Raw genomic sequence first — 9902 nt, 5'->3', positions numbered from 1 at the left:
TAATATTTGTAACCCTACTCCTACCTTGTGGACGGGGTACTAAGATGAGCATTTATGTGTCAATTGAACATGCCGGGTGTGATTCACACACTGCGCTTTTGTAAGCCTAATTTCAACAATTGAAACGTATTCCTTGCATATAATGAAATAAATTGAGTAGTCTTTCTATTAATACTGGAAGTATCGCAAATCATTGTAGAAATAGTTGTAAAATCTCGTTTACCTTTTTTATCCGGTAGTTTCATTTAGATCGTCCGCCGTATTAGTTCAAATAATGATTACTTCCGTTCTCAGCCTCGTTTATTTGTGTGCCATATAAGGACATTTATTTGGAAACGTAAACACATCGTAGTAAAAATATAGCGCGGTTCGAGTCAGAAATTCTGCGCATTAAATGCGGTCTATCGGCAACTTTGAAATTCCACCAAGAACCTATTATTTGCCACTTGATTGATAATAATATAGCGTAGAATATCCAAATAAGGTCTGGCAAGCCTTATATAGAGAAGGGGTCACGTGGAGAGTCTAGCGTTATCTATCATGGCGGACACGGTGAGGTTAGTGTAACCATGCCAATTTATTTTATCGTGTAAGGGCTAAATGAATTCAAAATAAGCCAAACTTCTTTCACAACATGATTATACCTATGTAATAGATTTCTACACTGTTTGATTTCTGACTTTAGTGATGATTTTATTTTTGTGCTTCATTACATGTAATGGGAACTGTTCGTGGCCTCAACAACAACAAATCAAATTTAAGCTACGATTTTGTAGCTATAATTGGGTTAGCTCCTTTTGTTATTTTATTTTTTGACTTGCGTGATCGTTTACCCAACTGGACACTCAGTGTTTGTCGTCTCACTCCTTGCTGCTGTGTCTCTCAACCAAAATTTGTATCGGGACCTATACGATACCGCGACCGAGGATCATGCAAATTTTTTATGAAAAATCCGTGTGGAGTAGCTTGCGCTTTTGAAAAGAAGTTTCTGAACTGAATCATATCTATATCACCTGAACACCAAGTCTGGTGGATGTTTCTTAGTGTGTGGGTATCGGTTCCATTAAAGACAACCAGAAGATTACAATTGTCTCTGATCACTTTAGGTATTTGTGTATACCGCTGAGTAGCATATACTACCTCACTATGTCTTGGGAACATATCTGTTTGTTTGCCCAGCATCTTAGCATCATATACTACCAGACTACTAAGAAATCAATCGAAGTCATCTACAGATGGGGCTTCATCAATATCGGTGATAAAATCAATAATATCATTACCGTCTTCATCCGACAACTTCGCTGTTTCATTAAAATCTTTAAGCACGTCGTAGCATCGCTGTTCATCTACAGATGGTGCCACAAAGACAACTTACCCCACTTGAGCCATCTCATTATCAGATTCAGCAACAATTGTGTCTTACCAGACCTAGATGGACTTATGATAATTGATCTGATAGAATTTGGTAGCGCTGCATGATGCTTGATTGGCTCTTGCTTTGGTGTCGCTGAGAAATCACTGTTGTAGAAATATATCATAATAATATGAATTTGTACTGTATTCGATGCAGAGCACCAACCCACGTCATTGTTGTAGAAATATGTAATAATAATATGAATTTGTATTGTGTTCGATGCAGAGCACCAACCCACGCCAGTGGATTAACAACAATAACGACGATGAATAAAAAAGCTTGTGTTTACAGGCAAGTGTGTAAAATGTGATACAAATAAATATTTATTTCGTCTCGTACGAAGACAGGTGGTGATATCGCTGCTTCACTGGGAAAATTACCACGGACTCCATGGAGAAAAACATCTTCCTAGATATAAGTATTGTGGTCCTGGAACCCAACTTGATATCCGACTTAACGAACGAGACCAACCAAGACCTGGAGTGTATCCAATAAATGTGATTGATCAAGTCAGCCACCTTCATGATGTCACATATAAAAATCCAGATTTACAACAACGACATATTGCAGACGTGAAGTTAATACACACGTTAAAATCTTTTTTTGTTTTAAATCTCTTAGAGAATCACTAGCTAATTGGTTGGAAGATCTGCGATGAAATGTAAACTATTAATAGAGGCTAGTAATTAATCATAGATATCTATTATAATGGAATCGATTTATTATAGCCCAAGAGGATATTGGAGGAGTAGAGAAGCGATTAGTAAACTTGCTGATGCAGTGAATGTCAAACTTTCTGTTGCTGAAAATTGGTTAACACGACAGGCAATATGGCAAATGTTCTATCACCACCTAAACAACTTTAGTACGCACATTTTGATGTCAACACTCACAATGAAGCTCATCACGAAGATATTTTGTTTTTACCTCATGATACCATTAAAACACGTACACGTCAATCACGCACATACAAATACGCGTTAACAGTCCTTGACGTTGCAAATAGACATAAAGAATAACTGTCCTTGACGTTGCAAGTAGATATAAAGAAACAGCCCCACTATCAACAAAGAGAGCAACTTAAGTTGCATCCGCTTTTGAACGAATTTATCAACGAGGATCCGGACCACAAGGTGGTCTACGATGGCCACAGCTACTACAGACTGGTCCAAGCAAATAATTTCTTGGTGCAGTAACATGTCTGATGAAACAACATAACGTCAAAAACCAGACGAGAACACACAGCAATTCATCGTGATCAGGCAGTCGTTGAGCGATTTAATCGAACACTTGCTGAGAGATTGTTTGGATATCAATATGCAAAGGAAATATCTCCCCCCCCCCCAAAAAAAAAAAAAAAAAAAGTTCAGAAAGACAAAAGATTTCGTGAATGGGTTGCAAGACTACCAAGTATGATAGCTGCGTTAAATAAAGTACTCTTGCAACTTCTATGAAACCCATCAGCGATCACACAAAAAACATATACTAGTACAACGAAGTGACTCTTCCTCATAACTACAAGTACTAGGTAATGTGACTGTCATATATTTACATGAACCTGGTGGTCTTAAAGGGGGTTAAAAAAAAGAGCGACATATTCAGTCTGGAGTGTAACCACGCATAAAATTTCCATCGTGGTAAGATCCACGGGTAGACCTGCAATGTACATACTAGATTCGACTGTTCCTCAACGTGGATTTGTACGCGAATAATTGCAAGTATTTCCTGAGAATACACAATTACCACAGCCTTAACTTCTATGAAAGCAGGGCACCAGCGCCCCTACTTCGATTACACTCAAGATAGGTCAGCATCACATTTTTGCGAGTGTGACCAAGACTACTAATATTTCTAATAGGTAAACTGTCTTGGATTATTATTCGAATACTGCCACTAAATGACAGTGTTACAGCTCGCACAATGATTATTTTGTTATTGTTTCAGCGTCATGATAAACTTAATATCAAGATCAAAGTCACGCTTACTTTTTTTGTCAGACCGCTGATAACCAGCTAATTATTTCCTTTCCTTACCATATCATCGGGGCCCCCGAGAGGCCGACTGGTCTAAAGCGCTCTCCGTTACGGACCACTGCCATCTCACCTCTTTCTGCGTGGGTTCGAGTCTCGGATTCAGCCAACGTGGGTATGTGAGAAAGCTTGCCAGTAGCTTCTCGTGGGTCGGTGGTTATTTCCGGGGGTTTTCCCGGGTTATTTCTCCACCATTAATACTGGCAGCCATGTATAGCCTATCTTGTACTGAAAAATGGCGTTAAACCCTACAACAACAACTACCATATCATCTTGTTTGCGTGTGTCTGCTGAGCGATAACACAATGGCACAGGTAAATTTGAAAACTTTTCTTTATGTAACAGAAGTAATTGTTGCTGAACTATCTTCCGACTTGAAACTATCAAATCAGTAGGCTTCCATAAATTCCATAGTCTCTGGAATTACTTCACGCATTATCTGACATTGAATTGTATCTGGTTGTAGTCTGATTAACATTTTAAATTCTTTTAGCGGTTCATCAATAGCTATATGATCATCATTTATTTTCTCACAATAATCTATAAACTTTTCCAGACATTCATGCGGAGATGATGCAATAAAAAGTGGTGGCAGACCATGATCGTCACACATGATAACGGCAGTATTTTTTTTGTCAAGAACCAATCAAGAAACATGTTTCATACCTCCACAGACACTGTGCATATCGCATCTCAGATAATAATTTTAGGAATATATTTCTCACCCATTCGCTCAGGAGTCCATGCATCTACCTTCCATCCGAGGAAGCTGTGATAAGTATGAGATTTAACTCCTCGTTTGTTCATTTCTCTGACGAGTCTATGTGTGGGCCTCTAAACAACCATATCAAACTTCCGAAATAATTCAATCGCACTTGTAGTTTTACCAGAACCAGAGTCCATTGAGATAAACTGTTTTATGTCTGACCACAGGATCATATACCTATGGTGCCGATGAAAGTTTAGACATCTATTTATTTTTAAAATATATTTCCATAGATTCAGCGTCGGCAGATTCAGAATAACTAAGAATCTTTTCTCGCTTTATTCTCCATTCCACCACCACCCATGATGCATCAGCGCCAATATGTAATTGTTTTAGCAATCCTACGTGTTTGTTATTGATATAAAATGAAACTATGGAGACTCTAACCGCAGTATCAGAAAATATATTTATCATCGATAATACATTTATCGAAACGTACGCGAGCATCGCAGATCTTGAATGAGGAAACTGTGGTGAGTCACCATCAGTGTAGCTCACAATTGTACCTAATTTAGTTCCGCCCGATAAGTTAACATTACTTCGACCAATAAATGTGCTTCTCTCCGTTGTATCAGCAATTATAAAATCGAGTTCAGCATCGTCTATAATTAATCTTGAACAATGTCGTTTATGATCACATGATCCTCCTTGAGTAAATTTACCAGTTATTTTTCTGCCAAGATCTTTTGCAATCTTAATTTTGGAGATTGGTATTGTCCGGATTTTCATTACGGGAATATGTATTTTGCTGTGGTAACCAAACTTGTTTCTGCGGGCGATATGATATAATTGCTTCATTTACAATCAACTACATTAATATGTTTACATCAAGCATATATCTTAATAACACTAGTGGAGCCCAACCGCATTCGCTAAAATGTTTTCCCAACCAAACAGGGACAACCGTTTGAAGGTTTCTCGGTGCAAACTCGAATGACTCGATAAAGGCATATCCATTCAGGTCAAAACCTGGTAAGGGTCCATTTATCGCAACTCTGGTCATCTCGTGTGTTGGATGTCCAAATCTCTTGAAATACTCAAAACAATATCCCGCTCCAAGAAACCTTCCAGAATAACAAACAACCATATCATCTTTATAATCGTATTTAGTATTCCGTAATCCACTGTGTCCGTATTCGACACAACTGCGTTGGATATCTTTAAGAAATTTCAACCGTGTTAGTTCCCTGAATTTTTGTTCTGAGCAGCGTGGGCAGCGACTGACGAAACTGTAAAACAATTACTGAGTAATCGTTCGATAACATCAGTATCGTTCGTGTATTTCAACGCAAGATTTTTCATTCCGTCTTGAAGAGATTCTGTACGATAAGCATCTCCATTAGGCCGTACAAACTGATCATAGTTCACAGAATTTGAACTTTGAAACAACCACACGGATACAGGTCGCTCTTACTGATCTTTCTGATAAAATCGAACATATCACTGTTATGGAATTTAACAGTTCGATTTCGTGGAAATATTGTTACATCCGAAGTCGGGTCGTGTGTGTCATGATTAAAAATCTCGATCGAAGCTCCATTTTCTTATATTTCGATTCGTACAAAATCTCTCCGGTTAGTGTCTTCACCATTATAGGGAACCGTAATTTTTTTTCCAGCTCAGCAACGTCTTTGATAGACGCTCCGGTATCTTGAACTGTTTCTGCCCAACACATTTAAATTTTTACGACTTAGATCCGTTAAACCGTTTCCTCGTTTCGCGTTTGTGAAGTGTTCTGTATCTCGCTTAGAAACAGAGTTCAAGTGATAAATATTCATCGGCAGAATTTCATCGACGTTAGGTTTATCAATCAGCGGATATATCGCATAAAAAAAACTGCCGTCATAGGATACGATCGTTCATAATATGGTCTATTAGTTACAGTCAGTATTCTTGGTTTGGAATTTTTCTTTAACGTGACAATTTTTCCAGTTCCAGTGTGGTGTAATCGAACAGGGTCACATTTGTCACGGATAATCCATGTGTCGTCTCCTTCCGCAATAAATTTTAATCTAAAAATATCTTTTGTTCAACGTCAAAATATTTATTAATCATCGCCGCTCGCTTGTCAGTCATGTTATCATCGACATCTTGCATAATTCTCAATGTTGTCCACAAAGGAGCCGCATCATCATTGCAAAATTTTCTCTTGGCTTCACGGATAGGATTGATTAAAGTATTATTCGTCAAATGAACACAAACTTGATCTCGCCTCGGCAATTCAGGGGTTATTTTGTCAAGATCATATCTGGCTTTAGAGGGCTTAATCGTAGATAATCTCGCAAATTCCTCCGTGTTATAATGAAGGCAAATATAGATGTTTAAATTGAAGATTAGTTATATATAATGATTCAAGCACAAAAAAATTAAATAGCTGATGATTGGTTTCGTTACTCCTTGTAACAGGGCTTGCGTAAATGAAGTATGTGGATATCACATGCAAAGCGTGCGTCGCGGAAGTCTATAACCAAAACCGTATTTACGATGTGGTGTTGGGGTTAGAGGAGAAACGCAGTTGTGTTAATTGTGGTGGTAAGAAATACAGATTGCTGAAACGATATTAGGAAGAGAAAAAAATAACGCCGGCAACAGCGTTGCTGGTGATAAATCTCCCATAAAGAAAAGCCGAAGACTACCTCGCCTGATTTTCACTCTAACAATAAAATATTAATTTAAACAAATAACATTATTATATAAATGGAGCAAAATGAATTTGTAACACATCGCATCGTCAAGAATTATGAGGCATCTTGTGATGGTGTAATCATGAACTGTCGAATAAAAAACACATTTAATGCTTGGAAAAATATATTTATTTCATAAATGCATATATGACTTTTCACGAACCGATCGAAGACAGATTTGTGATCAATCATATTGATTCAAATCCGAAAAATAATTCTTTGATTAATTTGCGGTCTATTAGATAAAGTCAGAATTGCAGATTTAGTGGTACTGGAAAATATCATAAATTTCCGAGAGCGGTTAAATCTGTGAACGTGGAGACTGGCGAAGAAAAAATGACCCATCGATGAATGCAGCTGGCAAATATTTTGATATTCACACCCGTTCAATACACCATGTCGCAAATGACATAACCAATCGGCGTTTTCAAAGAAGTATAAACAAAAAATAACATTTCAGTATATCTCATCTGTGTCCACCGCACCTGAATCTACTTTGGCTCTTTGAAGTTTGATCAAGATGAAGGGAGATAACTGTCAATTTTAGTGATAAACACCGCCGTGATTATTTCTTTTGTTGCGGTTCACATGTTATTAGACATGCATGCGTTAATCGTTGTGGCTCGCAAATCCATGTAAGTCATTTTAGATTTCCAGGTATGTGTGGGCGACCATGTGGGGCAGTTTATTTAAACAGATATTTCTTATATAATGAATTTCGAAAATATTGATGCAATGATTTCTGAGATAAAAAAATTACCTAACGATGATATAGAATTATCTGATCCACTGGATCCTGAAATAAAACACAAATGATTTGGATGCGCTAAAGGAACGGAAATGTTGTTATTGGCAACGTATTTCTTCGTTGCAGCGTCATTGTTTGATTCTGATTCTCTAAGACAAGTACTTATATAATTAGCTATCTTGAGAGAACCAGTCATTGTATCACCAACGGATAATAAATGATCATTGATCTCAGTTCTGATCATGTCTTCTTTCTATGTATCTTTTTGTGGCCACATCGTCGTCTGATTTTGGTTCTCTCACACTGATAATTGTATTTCTGCTCATGTTGAGATTGCAATACACAATATCTCCAATTCTTCTGATACGTCCAACAATCTCTACCATGATTATTAGAATGGATTCCCCCGAATTTTTATTTTTACCTTTCATAATAAACACCCTTAAGTTATCTTCGGTTACATCTGGAACTCGCAGAATAATATATGTCAATGGGATATTGCTCATCTTTAATCGTCCTTGTTGATCCTCAAAAACAACAACTACATTTTGGTCCACATCTGCGAGACGCAAAAGATTAGTGAACTCGTCGTTGACCTGGTCATTCGCCTTAAGGTATGAGACCCCGAGAAGATCTTCGAAAATATCGACCATTGTATATGCACTAAGCCTGTTTAAAACGACGGTGTATGGCTATACCTTCTGGTGGCATACTCGTGCACGACTATTAGGCGACGTCGTTGACGATGACACAGCGTCGAGTACAGCAAGTACTTCACGGCCACATATTTGCGGATCACTTACTGTCTGTGTTGATAACTGGTTAAAACCAGATCAGCGGAATGCTATGCATTCCAGCGTCAACATATTTTAAAAATTATTTCAGTGGCGCCAGTCCATACGAATAAAAAAAAAATCCACAGACACTTAGGCAAGTGATGGAGTCATTACGGGCATCTACAACAAAAGTGTTGTTAGTGTTACTTTACCTGCATTAACGGCACCAAGACGCCATACTGCATCATTGTCAGTGGCTTTTCTAACAAATACCACGGTGTGTTTAGCTCCAAATATAACTTTTCTAGCATATCTGAAGAATCAAAAAAGATGTAAGCATGATAACTCTTCATTGCCGTTTAATATTGTGCGACGAGACGCGAATCCTAAATTGAGCTTTAAATTCATTGATGCAACTTTGGTTTCAGCTGCATTTAGTGTTACGTTTCTGCTTTCTGGATGATCAGTTGTATCCTTTACAAACATCATTGATGGACCAGCTGATCTCAAGTAATCATCGCTGTATCTTGCAAGGCCAAGTATCGTCGTGGCAACATCGACGTTTTCCAGGCATGATTCAATATTCTTTCCGTCAATAATCTATGTGACACTGTTAAATAACGCCATAACGCCATTGTTAACAAAACAAAATGGATCACCAATTTCGTTCGCTGTATCATCTGCTTTCAAAAGTCTAAGAAATATCTACTTGTATACTGAACTTGCAACTCAATTCTTCCTCGTGCGTTAGGTACACGTGCGTCACAAGAATAATATTGACAATCACGAACAGATTCATCCTTGAGAACTGGTGCGTTCACGTCAAGTGACAATACCACTTTCAGTGGCGCCGGGGTCAGAGCTTTTATCTTGCAATTCTTCTTCTTCCTCGCTTGTTGTTTTGCCTGGTAACTATGGTTGTTGTTTTTGATGTTGTTGTAACTGCGCAAGATATAAATATATTCCATTGTAAAATAAAATATATCTTGCATCATCATTTCGGGCCCGATCAACTCCATGGTTTATACGAAATATCCATTTGTAACAGACTTCACGACTTACGCTGTCATCAGCGTACTCAGTTTTTTTTTTTTAATGTCTATTATTATCATTGTGCACGGCAAGCGCAGGAATTTTATCACGTCAAAAAAAAAATGATGAAGGCAATAATCGTTTCGGCAAATTTATCATTCACTTCAGGTCTGATTCTTGCTTGTTTTGGTTCTGGTTCTGGTTCTGGTATACGTTCCTTCATATCGGCTGCTTCATAACAAAGTTGTTTAATATTATCAAGTATTTCTTGTGTTTCTGGTTGATAAGTAGCACCTGGAAGATCTCTTACAATCTTTATTTTTTATTATATCTTTCTGCTATTTTTACAGTCGCTGCCGCGGTTTGCTCTAACGTGGGAAGAAGACCTTCGGTAGCCTTTGTAACGCTTATGGTAGACTTTGTAGCTCTTATGGTAGACTTTGTAACTCTTA

The sequence above is a fragment of the Sinohyriopsis cumingii genome, chromosome 9, assembly GCF_028554795.1.
Source record: "Sinohyriopsis cumingii isolate HCF-2022 chromosome 9, ASM2855479v2, whole genome shotgun sequence".
In the NCBI taxonomy this organism is placed as follows: Eukaryota; Metazoa; Mollusca; class Bivalvia; order Unionida; family Unionidae; genus Sinohyriopsis; species Sinohyriopsis cumingii.
Note: the sequence above shows the minus strand (reverse complement) of the source record.